This window comes from Dermacentor andersoni, chromosome 8 (genome assembly GCF_023375885.2).
Source record: "Dermacentor andersoni chromosome 8, qqDerAnde1_hic_scaffold, whole genome shotgun sequence".
NCBI lineage: Eukaryota > Metazoa > Arthropoda > Arachnida > Ixodida > Ixodidae > Dermacentor > Dermacentor andersoni.
In genome coordinates, this window is record NC_092821.1 from 119,577,346 (window position 1) to 119,584,177 (window position 6,832).

Consider the following 6,832-nt stretch of genomic DNA (forward strand, 5'->3'; position numbering starts at 1 on the left):
TGGCGAAGGGTTCTTGCGTCTGAAATTTCAGATGTTTTTATACATTGACTCTACGGGGTACGTCGCGGTGCCGCGAAGCTGTCCGAATTATCGGGCGTCCGGAAAGTCGGTCATTGACTGTACACTGGCAACGCCTCCATCCGATGACACGGCGTCAAAGTAGATTCGTTACGATTCCTCTTTGTTACTCCAGCCAGATTACCGCGATTTTTGTTACCTTTCAATAAAATTACAGCTAGTTCTCCCTGATACAAGCACAAATTCCCTGAGCACTTCCAGACTATTCAAAATCCCCAAGATTTCCCGGTTGGTAGACACCCTGGGTGTTCTTTGTAGGTTATGCCAGATCTTTTTTATGGAGGAACTACTGCACTTTTCACGCATAAAGCTTTCATTACCGAGATATATGTCGTGGAAAAGATATAAATTGTCAGAATCAAGATTGTGGGATAACAGTGAACAAAGTCTGTAAAGACACACTTGTATCTACTAATAAAAATATGTAACAAAAATTATGAGATATATACAAAATGCGTTGCCGTCGAATAGGCACTATCTGCGAAAAAAAAAATCGAAATTTTTAATTGAACAGGTATTCCACTACAAAAATTTAACTGCAAGCACTACAGTTGGGCGTGCTGGGCGACGGCCGCTGGTGTTCCGGGCTGGTTTGCATAGTCGTTGTTCTCAAGTCCGTCGAAAAGGCAGCAACCTCAGGTGCGCGCTGGGAAAGATCTGCGATCTTTCGAAGCGCGCGCTGCTCCCAGAGGCAGCTATTTTCGCTTCCTACTTTGACGATCGCAAAACTTCAGAGCGCATTCAAAAATTGACGCTTGTTGGGAAAAAAATAGAACTGCTTAGAAAAGAAAAACATAGTTTTCATCCTTCATGTTCGATGGCGAAGTGTGTCCATGAGCAGTGCGGAAGATTTTGAAAGCGGCGTTTGAAACGTTTGATAGCGGGCGGCCATTTTTGCTTCCTACTTTAATGATTGCGAAACTTCAAAGCGCATTAAAAAATCATTGCCTGGTGGGAAACAAGCAAACTGCTTAGTATACAAAACTATAGTTCTCCTCTTTCACGTATGATAGTGCAATATTTCTGTGAACGGGGCAGAAGGTCTCGAAAACGGCGAACCATTGTTACTGGACTAACGATGCACAAAGTGCATGGTACGGAAAGAGTTGAACCTGCTCTCCCAAGGGACTGCACATTCACTGGGCAGCAACAGGTTTCCTTTGCCCACAGAAATTTCTGCCCACATCTGCTCTCTATACACCTGGCCGGTTTAGGTGTAAAATTAAGTGTTACTGTTTGTGCGTTGTCATCTGTTAGAGCTTCACACACACTGACGTGAATCCACTGCGAATCGCCACAATTCCATTTGCAGTCATTTCATTTGCTTCCCAGGTTTCAGACCTGCTCACACTAGCGGGCGTGTCAGAAAAAGGCAGGCGAGATTTGGCTTCAGAGCTCACACCTTGTGGCAGTACGGGCTCACCATGTTTGGAAATTGGCTGTTGGCACCCGATAGGGCATATGCAAAATACTAGGAGTTTCCACACTATATATTAAGTTGCCCCCACTACAAGATGGCCTCCCACCTGCCCGCTCACAGCACCAATGAGGCGAGGGCAGGCTTGCAAACAGTGAGAATGTAGAAAGGAAGAGAGGGTGGCAAGGCTAGAGGCTTCATTGAATCATGCGCTGCTACTCATTTTGGCAGTTTTAGGGCGACTTCTATCTTGCACCGGCCAAACTAGATGTGCGGGAAAGCAGATTTTTCAGAATTTCGCACATGCACTGCCGTATTCTGAGCAGGTTAGATCACCAATTTCATTTGTTGCAGTGATTAGTGGGTGCACAGATACTCGTTGAAGCATCTAAGTCAGGAAACAAACATTTATCATTGGAACTTTGAAGGGGTACTGATTTTACATTTTCAATTTGTCATCATTTTGTTTGTATTATATGAAGACTCATGCTCTAAATCCCATAATAAAGCACACCAAGTAATTTACTCTACAGTAATGTCTACGAACTAGCTTCAGTAGCCAGGGTGATTAGTTTATACAGACTAGATTTGATACCCAGGTGGTCGACGAATCACGATGCCACGATACATTGGGTCACTCCATTCCTGTAACAGGTACGGCGTGCACATGCAAGTGTAGCAATAAGAAATACATGTGGCAGTCCTTCAGTGAACATAATTACCATACAAAGCTTTATTGCTGCACTATATTGGAAAATTTTACTTGGTGCTATGATCATTGTGAAGGGTGACGAGTCTGGCATTTTGAGACCAACTTCAGTATCAAACTACTTTTGGTATTTCATAACTGTTTTTCAACCTTCACACTTGCCAAGTGCCTTCCTTTTACATGCAAGAAGCACATGATAGAGTTATACAACCCTGACAATATGTCGGTGCTCCCCTAAAGTCATTGTGTGTTAGGTGGCAAAAGTTGGTCTTTACGATGCCCAGCAGGTGCCGGTTGCTGAGCAGAGAAATGAGCCATGAATTGACAACAGTAACAAACTTTATGCAGCAAAAGAGATGTACAATGGACTGGTTTCACAGACGGGGCATCATTTATTGCCTGGGAGCAAAATACCCAAGTTGGTGTTTAAGGATTGCAGTACTTTCACTTCAACTAAGAACACTCACCATCTTGAGCCATTCTGATCACGATGCATGCTTGCCCTGAAAAAATGATAGAAACATGTACAATTGTGTGCATTGAGCCTGAATCTATGCTGACACGACATTGCCAACAGTAATTCTAGTGGTTGGTCCAGGTCCAGCATTAGTTACTACTGCAAACATGGAAATTCACAAGTTCTAACAAATTTTAAAGTATACAGCCTTCAACCATGCCAAGTTATATAGGGGCACTTTTTTCTCTTCACCAACTGTATACTTCAAAGATAATATCACCCTGGCTTCGATGCGGCCTTTGTTTTGAAATTTCCACTGATGTCACTTTGCTCTCTTAAATGAAAAAAAAAAAAAAAAAAAGCTTAATAAAGTGAACGCCCACAAGCTTCTGCCTTATGCCCCTTTAAGAGGCTGTTTTCTTCAAAGGAACACCGAGGATAAATATTAAGATAAGGTGTATTGATAAACTACACTTGTGCAATGGCATAAGTGGGGACTCTTGCCACGAGAGGAGACACAAAAGCGAAAGAAAGACAGGTGGCAACATTGGCATGAAGCGCCTGCAGCAGCTCGACTAACATCGTAGACATTGAAGTTGCCAAGGGTTCAGCCTTATGACCAGAGGACAAGGTCACCTGCATTGAAGTGGGCGTCCCAGTGGTTGGTGTCGTACAACTTCTGGCATGTAACTTCGGTAACTGGGAATGTACAGCTCTACAATGACGAAAAAGATCCCTTACATTTCTTCCATGCTGAGCAGAATTGAACCCACGCTGCAAGGGTTCCCCAGGGACAGCAACCCGACACTTTAGCAGGCCATGCCACTAATGCACTGGGTATGTGACACTTTTCGATCAACGTTCCTCATGCGAATGCTTTGGCGAGCTCTATCATGAATGCACTGCGTGTGTGGCAAATAAGGGAACAATTCTCAATGTTTGCATGCACCGGCATGCCACGAATCTCGTCTTGGAAGCCACCAGATGGCGCAGTGTGTCCAGAAAGAAGCGAGAGAGAGAGCAGCCCAGTTGTCGCATGTGTTTCTAAACGTTTGCATCCACTGGTACGCCATGCATCTCGGAGGCAAGGTGTGCGCTTCGCGGCGGCAGTGCTAGATGGCACTGAGTGTTCTTAGGGAAGCGCTAAAGAGGAGTTCCACTGCAGTACACGCCTCATACGTAACTCATTCTGACGCTATACTCATTCAATGCTAAATGCCTTACTGTCAAGTCATCGCGAGATGGGTTCTGGCGAATTTTTTTTCGAAAGGACCCAATAACAAACAAGACATGAAGGGCCAATCTTACCGCAACGCAATGTTTTCTCACAGCTGGGACAGCACCAATGGCAACAGCTTGCCTACTGCACATGTTTTATTTTGTCTTCTATCCACAGTGCAGTGAAGATGCCCAAGAGTGATGGGATGAGCATTAATAACTGCTGCTTCTCTGTTTGCTAGGGCACTGCAGGGCTATGCATATGTGCACTAGCTTTTGCTCAAGAATAGGTAATGATCATGAACAATAGCCCAATGGCTGGCCGGCGCCTAGTGCCAGTCATGTGGGCCTATGATGTCATTGGCAGAACCTATCAGAGGTGACCTTGAAAGCCTCAGGTGAGAGCGAGCAATCTTTTATGAAATTATGGACTCCCAGCAGCATGAGGCAGAATAGCACGTGGCACGCACGTTTGTGGCAGCACTGTATACAGATCGTTCATGTTTTCATGCTGTGTTCCAAAACTTTCTCATGCCCTTTAAGACACAGCATTTATGAATTATAATCATGGCAGCATCATGCATGGCAGCTAGTGCAGGCACAGTACTCTATTATTTTATTGTTAGCGTCTATTTCCAAACTGACAGTAAACATGAAGAAAAAAAAACAAAGTGAGACCTGGGTTTGATGCGTACAGCCACTGACGGCTCCAGGCCAAATGGGCAGGGATAGCTCGGTGCAGGGGTATTTCAGCTCTCCACGCCCAACAAGGCATTGCACCCGCCAGAATAAGATTATTCCAAGCCGAGATTTGCACTTGCAGGTACCGTAACTTCCTGCATAAAGGAGGTGAAAACCCGTGTGAGAATGTGTATTGCCTGCGAGTGAAAAATGATGCTGTCAAAGGTTAACAAATTGCACCTGTTAGACAAAGAGCTTTGTCAACATGGTGCTTCGCTAAACTCTTCCAGGTGGCCTTAATGCCACAACAAAGTGGATCTCATCCATAAAGAAGAAAGACGTGAGGGGCTGCCCACTGAGAGTTAGGACATAAGTTTTGCACATGCATACACATTTGCTCCCTGGTATGTGCTTTGAACATGAGCACAGCCATTTTAGTGGTAGTGTTCAAGTGGTTCGGAGAAGGAGAGAGAAAGCTTTATTGCTGCTTAGTGGATTAACAGGCAGGCCACATCTGCAAGCATATGGCGATAAGACGATAAGGTGTGCGCTGCCAGGTATTCTTGCTCCTGGGGTTTGGTGGCCGCAGTCAATTGCGGAGTAGGGATAGGGAGGTAACATAAGGGAGTGCAGGATGACATATCTACAGGATTAGATAGGTATTAAAGCAGTTGCCACAGCGAATACATTTAGGAGGATCTTCTGTGAGGTCCCTGAGAAGGTGGATGCGGGCTGGCATGGGAACGGTTTCCGTTTGTGCCTTGTTATGTCTTATACGTGGGTATAGGACAGGGAATCTGCGGCACGCTCGCCTGTATGGGTTTGAGTGAACGTAAGGTTGTAGGGCTCGTTCGAGTAGATCCGGGGAGTTTAGCATCTTGTCTACATCTAACACATGACCAAGGTGGAGAAAATACAAATCTGTTCCACTCTTGTTCCAATCCAACCCTTGATGCTTTCCACAATATTTGATCAAGTACCAACATCACCACAGCATCTGTAAGTCAGCAAGACAGATGATAGCAACAGAGATAAATGGAAATAATTGTTTACTGCGCAATGTGCCAACCACACAACAAAATTCTTGGAGAAAGAAAGGTGTAGGCAGACATTTACATGCTGGCTCTTTACTCTGACACCAGCACACCTGCAGCTGCCAAGACATCTGTTGGGTCGTCTCGTCAACGTTTGTGTTGGTCCAGAGTCGACTGGCCGTGCAACAAAAGGCAATAGCTCACAGTTGCACAGGATGGCCACAGGACCGTTCAATTCCAGTGTGAACAATTCAAATGCCATTATAACAGCAAGCGATTCGCTTTTTCTGTGACTCAGATGTAAAATAGGTCAAATAAATTTAATCACTGCATGCTAACTGGTTCTCCGGCACAACGGTGATCATCATACTGGCAAATATATTTTATGGCCAAAGGTCAGTACTCTTGTATTCAAAAGGTAACTAATGAATTATTGCGCTCCTCGAATGATATTGGACTCTGCAGCCACCTCTGACGCGCCAACGAACGCTGATCTGAGGCTCTGTGCATGATGACCGGCTCTCTAACTCTGACCTTAATTTCGCGTTATTCGAGCATAGTGTAGCCAACCGGGCATGAGCTTTTTTTTAACCACTCCGCCGCTCTCACGTAACTAGTCCCTTTTTAAATAGACACTGAATCAATTTAGTCTTAAACAGCTTAGAAACACAGAAACTGAAGAGCCCCATGTCCGTTTCAGAATACCCGCGACTTTCTGTCTACAAAGTACAGTGGCTCTGCCATGAAAAGTAATCTTTTGTCTCCGTCAAGGTGGAAGACTCGCTTCGCTTTTTCACTAGCTGCGTATGAGGCTTTCGTCGACCTGAGCAATGTCGTTTCTTCAGCCCACGGGCGTCGTCGTTGTCGAGAGCTCTTCGCGAGCGAAGTATCGACATGCGACTCGTCCAAACACGTGGCTCAGTAGAAAAAGGTAGTACACATACTTACACATGCAACGGAGCTCTTCCGGATTTTCAACTATTATGAATTCGGTTTGCCTCCCTCGCCGTTCGTTGCTTCACGTCTGCAGCTACAGGATACCTGCAACAAAGTGCACACTGGTTCTGGCCAATCTCCAAGGCGTTATCATATGGTATTATACCCTTATAATTCATCTCTGCGCACACTGCACGGCAATAAAGAACGAACTTCGACAGCTGAGACACGATCGCGCGCTTTCCCTTTTGGCTCTGGCTTGGATTTAAGCATATTTAAGCTGAGCCACTGAGCGCATACAT

The 6,832-nt window shown here is 45.1% G+C and overlaps 1 long non-coding RNA gene across 2 annotated transcripts; it reads right to left on the reverse strand.

Annotated features, from left to right (window-relative positions):
- Positions 1–2,525: 2,525 nt before the first annotated feature.
- On the reverse strand, positions 2,526–6,804 carry LOC126529138 (uncharacterized). Of its 2 annotated transcripts, XR_008612049.2 has the most exons (4): positions 6,697–6,804; positions 6,543–6,635; positions 4,558–4,715; positions 2,526–2,707 (listed from the first exon to the last, which is right to left on the reverse strand). It is a non-coding gene; the product is annotated as an uncharacterized lncRNA (long non-coding RNA). The 2 variants fall into 2 exon arrangements; XR_007599115.3 differs by having other exon boundaries at positions 6,543–6,801.
- Between the last annotated feature and the right edge of the window lie 28 nt (positions 6,805–6,832).